The sequence below is a fragment of the Mandrillus leucophaeus genome, unplaced genomic scaffold, assembly GCF_000951045.1.
Source record: "Mandrillus leucophaeus isolate KB7577 unplaced genomic scaffold, Mleu.le_1.0 Scaffold28, whole genome shotgun sequence".
Taxonomy (NCBI): Eukaryota; Metazoa; Chordata; class Mammalia; order Primates; family Cercopithecidae; genus Mandrillus; species Mandrillus leucophaeus.
The window spans coordinates 3841867-3849207 of NW_012102920.1; the positions used below are offsets into that span (position 1 = coordinate 3841867).

General features: G+C 54.7%; 1 pseudogene; it reads left to right on the top strand.

Annotated features, from left to right (window-relative positions):
* The window catches only part of LOC105543339, a 41208-nt pseudogene that overhangs the window by 27134 nt on the left and 6733 nt on the right, over nucleotides 1-7341 (top strand).

The following is a 7341-nucleotide window of genomic DNA, read 5'->3' on the forward strand; positions in this document are numbered from 1 at the left end:
GTGGAGCTGGCCTGTGTGCTTCCAGGCTCCCCAGAGACAAGGTGGGCGCTGCTGTGGCTGCTGCACTTCCAGAGTCTAGGCTGGGCGTCCTCTCCCCTCATCACCTCACCCCTGCACCCTTTCATCCTCCTGGAAGCCCCTCCCTGAGGCAGCCAGGCCCCAGCTGACCCACTTCCTCTGAAGGTCTGAGGTCTGTAGGGAGGAAACAAACACCTGACAATTCTGGGGCTTCCTGGGAACCCGTAGTCAGTGACTTCTGTTAGGAGTGAGGGTGGTGGGGCTGCACACCAGGGCTGGTGCTCCTGCCTGGAGGCTGGACATGACCTCAGTGTCGTTAGTGAGGGCGGGGCTGACCCTTGCGCACTGCAGTGCTGAGAAGGCCCAGGGACCTTATGACCCACCGTGTGGCAGATATAAGAGTGAGGCCCAGGAGTGTGGCTTACACAAGGTCCTTCAGCAGGTGACACAAACCTCCAAGGCCCATCACAAACCTTCCACTTTGGCCCAGGGTACTAAAGGGCACACTTTTGCCAGGCAGGTTTGTGGGGAGCCTCCTGGCACTGAGGCTGCTGACAGCCCTGGGCCCTTCCTGCCCACAGGCCCTCTGATCCCACCCTGGGGGCGGCCAGGCAACACCTTTGTTGCTGTGTCTGTCTTTCTCCTGCTGACTGGCCTGACCTACCTCCTGTTCAAGCTGTCACCCAGGTAGGTAGCTGATATGTGTGTGTGTGTGTGTGTGTACATGTGTGAGCAGGTAAGAGTGTACATGTTAGTGTATGTGTGCAGATGAGCCACTGTGTGAATGTGTGAGTGTGTGGTGGGTGGGCTGTCAAGGGCCATCCCTGTCTGGTTCCTCCCCTCCCCTCTCCACGGTCTGGTCCCGGATGGGGTGGGCTTTTCAAGTCTCCACCCTGGGCCAGAAGAGGGTTCACAAGTTGCCAGGGGAGAGAAGGGAAGGGGGATCTGTGGCAGAGGCCGAAGACAAGGGCAGTGTGGTCCCGACCAGACCCAGAGTCACCGAGATCAAGAGCCTGGATCCTAGTCTTCTGCCTCTAGAGGAGCTTGGTTTGTTCATCTGTTCACACAGTCTATGAAAGGACACCTGGGGCATCTGGTATGCACAACACTCTTCTCACCCTGGCAGATGCCTTAGAGAACAAGATAGACAAGGGCCCTCCTGAAACCAACTGTCACACCTCATGCACCACACGTCAGGTTACAAGAGGGGACTCAGGGGCCACGTCAGGCTGTGGATGTGAGGAAGAGGGTGTGGGGAGAGGGGTGTTGGGTGGGGCTAAGCGGGAGGGTGCTTGGCTTCTCCTTGGAGCAAAGGAAAGTGTGAAACTGTGTGACACGACCGAGTTTATGTTTTGAGGAATGGATTGCTGGGACAAGGGAAATGGGGGACCTGCTTGGGGATCAATGGGGGCCAGTGGGGTACCCACAGGGAGATGATTTGGCAGGAGCCAGTGAAACAAGTGGACATAGAGCAAAGTGGAGGGGATTGCAGGGTCTTGGGGGAGAAATAGAGGGGACGTGTGGCTGGGTAAGGTAAGAGTGGTGACTCCTGGGGTGGGGAAATGGGGGGAATCCTTGCGGGGAGGTTGGCGAGGTCTGTTTGCACCTGTTGGGTTGGAGCCCCAGGTGACATCCTTGTGGGACGGTCAGTGGATCCTTGGCAGCAAGTCTGGTGCTTGGGGAGACACTGGGTGAGGTGAGAGCCACAGATGTACTGATGGCAAAGACAGAGTTCCTGGAGGTGCGGCTCCCTCTGTGGACTGAGGATCTAGCTGATAACTCCCCATTCTGAACCTGCCATCGCAGCTCACCCTGTAAAGGATTCATGCCTCAGCATAAATCAGTTCTATGCAGCTGTTAGGCAAGGAGGCCCAGTTGGGTCCTGCCCTGAGAGTGGGTTGGGATGTGATGAGATGGGAAAGAGGCAGTGGCAGGGACGAGGTGGGCGGGCCTCCTGCTGAAGGAAGGAAGCTCAGCCTCTGTGGTGACCTCAGGCCACCTGGGTCACCATAGGCCTCTGACTGGCCTCAGGGTGAAGAGAACCTTCTACCAGAACGTGTCCTCTCCAGCGGCGTTCTTGCGGCCCCTCTACAGTGTGCGCAATGGGAACTTCCAGGTGTGTGCAGAGTCCACGGCAGGGCGTAGGGGGCAGGGGTTGCCCAGAGCTCTGGCCTGCCCCAGATGTTGGCTTTCATGAGGGTTGGCAGCCAGTGTGGGAGCCTTGTCAGTGCTTGGAGCCTTTTTTGTATATTCAGTGTAATTCAATTTATACGCTGTGTCTCAAATGGGGAAAAACTAGCTGTATTCTCCATTACTGATTTCTTTTTGTTCTCATGTCTCCAGTTCCACTGTTGATGGAAAATGGAAATTTCTCATGACTTATCTCTGTTCCCTCTGGTTTGCAGCTGTCTGCACCCACCATGTGCCTCGCCTCCTCCTTCTGCGAAGGGTCTGTTCTGTGGCCATGGGGAAGGGTCTGTGGTGTGTGCGCTGCCCTTGGGGCTCTCAATGCCTCTGGGCTCCTGCTCTGCCTGGTCCCCTGGTCCACCTGGAATGCATGCCAGAACCACAGCTGAGGAGTGGGCTCTGCACTTCCCCCTCTGTGGCCCTGTTGGCCCCCCACAGCCCAAGAATCAGTGAGCAACTTGGGGGTTGCATCAGGCCCTCCCCTCCCTGCTGGGCTGGCAGTTCATGCCGCCTGAGTGGGAAGCTGTCTCTTATACACATCTAGATGTGTATAAGAGACAGGTATGGGAGGCTTGTCAGTGCTTGGAGCCTTTTCTGTATATTCAGTGAATTTCAGTTTATATGCGTGTCTCAAATGGCGAAAAACTAGCTTTATTATACTCGTGTCTCAAATGGGGAAAAACTAGCTTTATTTTCCATTGCTGATTTCTTTTTGTTCTCATGTCTCCAGTTCCATTGTTGATGGAAAAATGTAAATTTCTCATGACTTATCTCTGTCCCCTCTGGTTTGCGGCTGTCTGCACCCACCATGTGCCTCACCTCCTCCTTCTGTGAATGTGTCTGTCCTGTGGCCGTGGGGAAGGGTCTGTGGTGTGTGCACTGCCCTCGGGGCTCTCACTGCCTCTGGGCTCCTGCTCTGCCTTGTCCCCTGGTCCCCGCAGATTTCATGCTGGCACCACAGCTGAGGAGTGGGCTCTGCACTTCCCCCTCTGTGGCCCTGTTGGCCCCCCACAGCCCAAGAATCAGTGAGCAACTTGGGGGTTGCATCAGGCCCTCCCCTCCCTGCTGGGCTGGCAGTTCATGCCGCCTGAGTGGGAAGAGGGGGAAACGGAGGAGGGAGGTGGGAGGAGGACGGGGGTGGGAGGAGGAGGTGGGAGGAGCAGGAGAGGGAGGACTCCAGTGAGTGGTCTCTGGTTTTTCCCCTCAGACTCCTCACTTTGGACAAAGGACAAGAAGCAGTGAGGGCCCCTCCCTGGGGTCTGGGCCAAGCTGACCCCTCTTCTCCAGGATCTTCCCTCCCTGTGCCCTAGGGCATCCCTGGGCCCTGTGTGGCAAGGATGTCCCCTCCACACCACGGCTCCAGCTTACTGTGCAGAAAAATCCTTTTGTCTCTCAGTGAGGAGCCTAGTTTTCAAGATTTTTGTCCAAATATTCAATTTGAACCATAAACCGGGCACCTGGCTCTTGGCAGAGTCCCCCTCTTTCCCCAGGGTGGTAGGTGTGACTGTCAAGAGCCTGGGCAGCCGAGGACAAGGCTGAGCAGGGCACAGATTGTGATTGTCCCTGGGACTGTCATCCTGTTGCAGGCACCAGCCCTTCCCTAGAGAATCAGGGCACCTGCCAGGGGTTATTTAGACCCTCAGGTGGGGATTTGGTGCCGTAGGTTGGTCTCCAGGGAGCAGTGCAGTGATGGAGGGTGTGGTGTGTGTGGTGAATGGGATGGAGGTTCCTGGTCTCACCAAGGGAACAGCTTCCTTTTGGAGGTGGGGGCCTCCTGTGGCCCCACGGAAAGATCCAAGTCTGCTGGCTGTAGCCCAGTGCTTTGAAAGTCACCAGTCCTGACAGCGACTCGTGTGTGTGTCTGTCTGTGTGTGTGTGTGTGGTGGGAATGCCCAGTCTCTGTAGCTGCTGAAAGGCCTTGAGGCTCATGCTGTTGAGAGTTGGCTCTGTCCTGGGCAGATATCACCATCTGTACCTTGGTTCAGGCTGCTGTGAGCACCAGGCCCTGTGCTGGCGGAGCGGTGAGGAGCCTGAAGGGACTCAGGGTCCCATGATGAGGTTGGGCTGGCACATGGAGGAAAGACAGAATGTCCAAGACACCGGCACTGCTTGGTCTCTGGAGGACCTCAGGAGGGCTTCCTGGAGGAGGAGGGAGGCTGGGCTTGCCAGAAAGGAGGCAGCTCCTCCCAGGATGAGTTCTGAACATGCTGCCTGAGCCCTTCCCTCCTCCCGCACTCTGTTCCAGACTTGCATGGGGGCCCCCAGAGCCGGTGTGCTGCTGAGCCAGGACTGTGCTGGCGCCCCATGAGGAGCCTCAGAACCCCGGGTCAGGAGGCCACTGCACTGCTCACCTGTGGCCCAGAACATCCTTGGAAATCTGTGGGCCTGGAGGAGGAGCAGGAAGGCACTGGGACCTGAGCTCAGAGGATGTGCTGTCAGCAGGGTGTGCGGAGTGGAGGGCACAGCCACTTGCCTGTCTGCCACGGGAGGACTGGGCCCCCATGTCCCCCACCATGCCATGTTACTCCCTTCCGTCCTCAGCAAGGCTCGGTCCTGGATGTTCTAGGACCCTGACTTGCCCGATGAATCGTCCGTTTTGGGAAAGTGGACTTAAGTCTCCAGAGCCCTTGTCTGGGACTGAACCTCCTGAGAACGGGCCCCTAGCAGTGGTCGGAGGTCCTGTCTGGATGGAGGCTCAGAGGCAGCTCCAAGGAGGAAGGATCCCTCTGCTCGGTGCCTGTGGGGAGGAGTCTCTACCCTCAGCATCCTGCCCACAGGTTCCTCCGCTGTCCCTTTTCTTTATCCCTGGCCTCTCTGAGAAGGGGAGTGTGGTCTCTCAGCTGTTCCGCCATCATCCCCTTAAAGGGCCAGCCTGGGTCCATTGGACACAGGTAAGGCACCATGACCACCTGGTGTGAGCTCTCTGTGCCTTCCTGACGCACCTTTTTGAAATTAAAAGGGGCTTCGTGGCTGTTCCAAAGTGTTGATGGCTGGGAAGAGGGGCCAGAGGAGGAGTGAGGGATGAGGTTTGGTCAGCCCTAGGCTTTCTGGGCTCTAGGGACAGCACGGTGGATGCTCAGTGACAGTTTTGGGGACAGTAGGGTGGAGGCTCAGGGGCAGCTCTGGGCTGAGGTCAGGGTGGAGGCTCAGGGGCAGCTCGGGGACAGCAGGGTGGACGTTCAGGGACAGTTCCTGGGAGGCCAGCGCCCTCATTCCTCCTTGTCCTCATCCTCTCACTTGCTCCTGGAAACTGAGAGCTGAGGCTGGAGCTCCCAGACAGTCAGTGCTGGAAGTGACCATCCAGCAGTGATGGTGGCCTGTGAAGGGTCCTACTTCTGTCCTCAGCCTCTCATGGGGTGGGCTTGGGGAGAAACTGTGGTCTGGAGAGAGTGGCAGATGGAGCAGAACGTGCCTGCATTTGTTTCCTAGAGCTGCCATAACAAAGTGCCACAAAAGGGGTAGCTTAGAACCATGGAGATTTGTTGTCTCTGTTCTGAAGTCCAGAAGTTGGAAATAAAGATGTTGGCAGTATTCCCGACTACATGTTCTTAGGCTCCCATGAAACGGAAGTTGATACCAGGCCAAGCAAGTTTCCCAGACAAGGCTTTATTAAGTCTTATGCCCCTAAAGGTTGGGCAGGAGGAAGGATTCTTGGCTGGCTCCCCAAGGGGAGTGCACTGTGGTGTCTTAAGGAGGGTGACATGCATGATTTATGAGTTAGGTAAGTGTCATTACACATATGGGGTGGAGTGAAGGGTGCTCAGTTGCAGTGAAGAATCACGCTAACACAAACGCTGTGTGATTGGAAAATAGCAGAAAAGCCCATACCTGGGTGGGGACTTCAGTATTATAACGAGGCCAGGGGTAAGGATCGGTCATTCTCCTGGCCTCACGCACAAGCAGGTGATAGAGTTAACTCCCTTGAGTAAGACTTATGGCGGGATGCTGCTAATCTTAGTTTATTTCAGACAGGTGGCAAGGTCTGGCCAGCGAGTGTGGCACCTGCAGCGACTATGGTACTGCAAGGTCTGGGGGTCAGCGGGCACGTATGGAACAACGCGTTAGTGGGGGTGGGCCGAGTCCCATTTCTACTCTGTCTCAGCAGGCCATGCTCCCTCTGAAGGCACTAGGGAAGGATCCATTTTGGGCCTCTCTTCAGCTTCTGTTAGTTTCTTGGCTTGTGACAGCAAAACTCCACTTCTTTTTTAAGATAGCGTCTTGGTCTGTCGCCCAGGCTGAAGTGCAGTGGCGTGATCTCAGTTCTCTGCAACTTCTGCCTCCCCGGTTCAAGTGATTCACCTGCCTCCACCTCCCAAGTAGCTGGGATTACAGGTGCAAGCCACCACGCCCAGCTAATTTTTGTATTTTTAGTAGATACAGGATTTTGCCATGTTGGCTAGGCTGGTCTCAAATTCCTGGCCTCGAGCGATTGCCTGCCTCCCCTTCCCAAAGTGCTGAGATTACAGACATGAGCCACCACACCCGGGCATGTCATCAGTATCTTTTTTGGTGAGGTGTCTATCTTTTAATTGGGCTTTTTTCTTTTTGTTATTAGAATTTGTTTGTTATTTTACACACAAGTCTTTTTTCAGGTTTCTTTTTTAAATATTTTCTCTCAGTCTGTGGCTTGTTTTTTGATTCTCTTAACAAGATACATCACAGAGCAGTCATTTAAAATTTTAATAAAGTCCACATTATCATTTTTTTCTTTTATGAACTGGCTTTTGGTATTGTATCTAAAGACTCATCACCAATCCAAAGTCATGTGGATTTTCTTCTATAAGTTTTACAATTTTATATTTGAAAACTTAAGTCTACAGACTATCTTGAGCGATTTTTGGGGGGTGAGCTATGAAGTTTGTATCTACGTTGCTTGGGTTTGTCTTGAACTCCTGGGCTCAAGTGATCCTTACACCTCAGCCTCCCACAGTACTGGGATTACAGGCGTGAGCCACTGCACCTAGCCTGGAGTCTCTTTCTTCCTTCCTTCTCCCTTCCCCTTCCCCTTACTTATTTCCTTTTTCTTTCCTGGTTTCTTTTTATTTATTTTTTTCTTTTTCTTTTTGATACTGAGTCTCGCTGTGTCGCCAGGCTGGAGTGCAGTGGCGTGATCTCGGCTCATTGCAACCTCCGCCT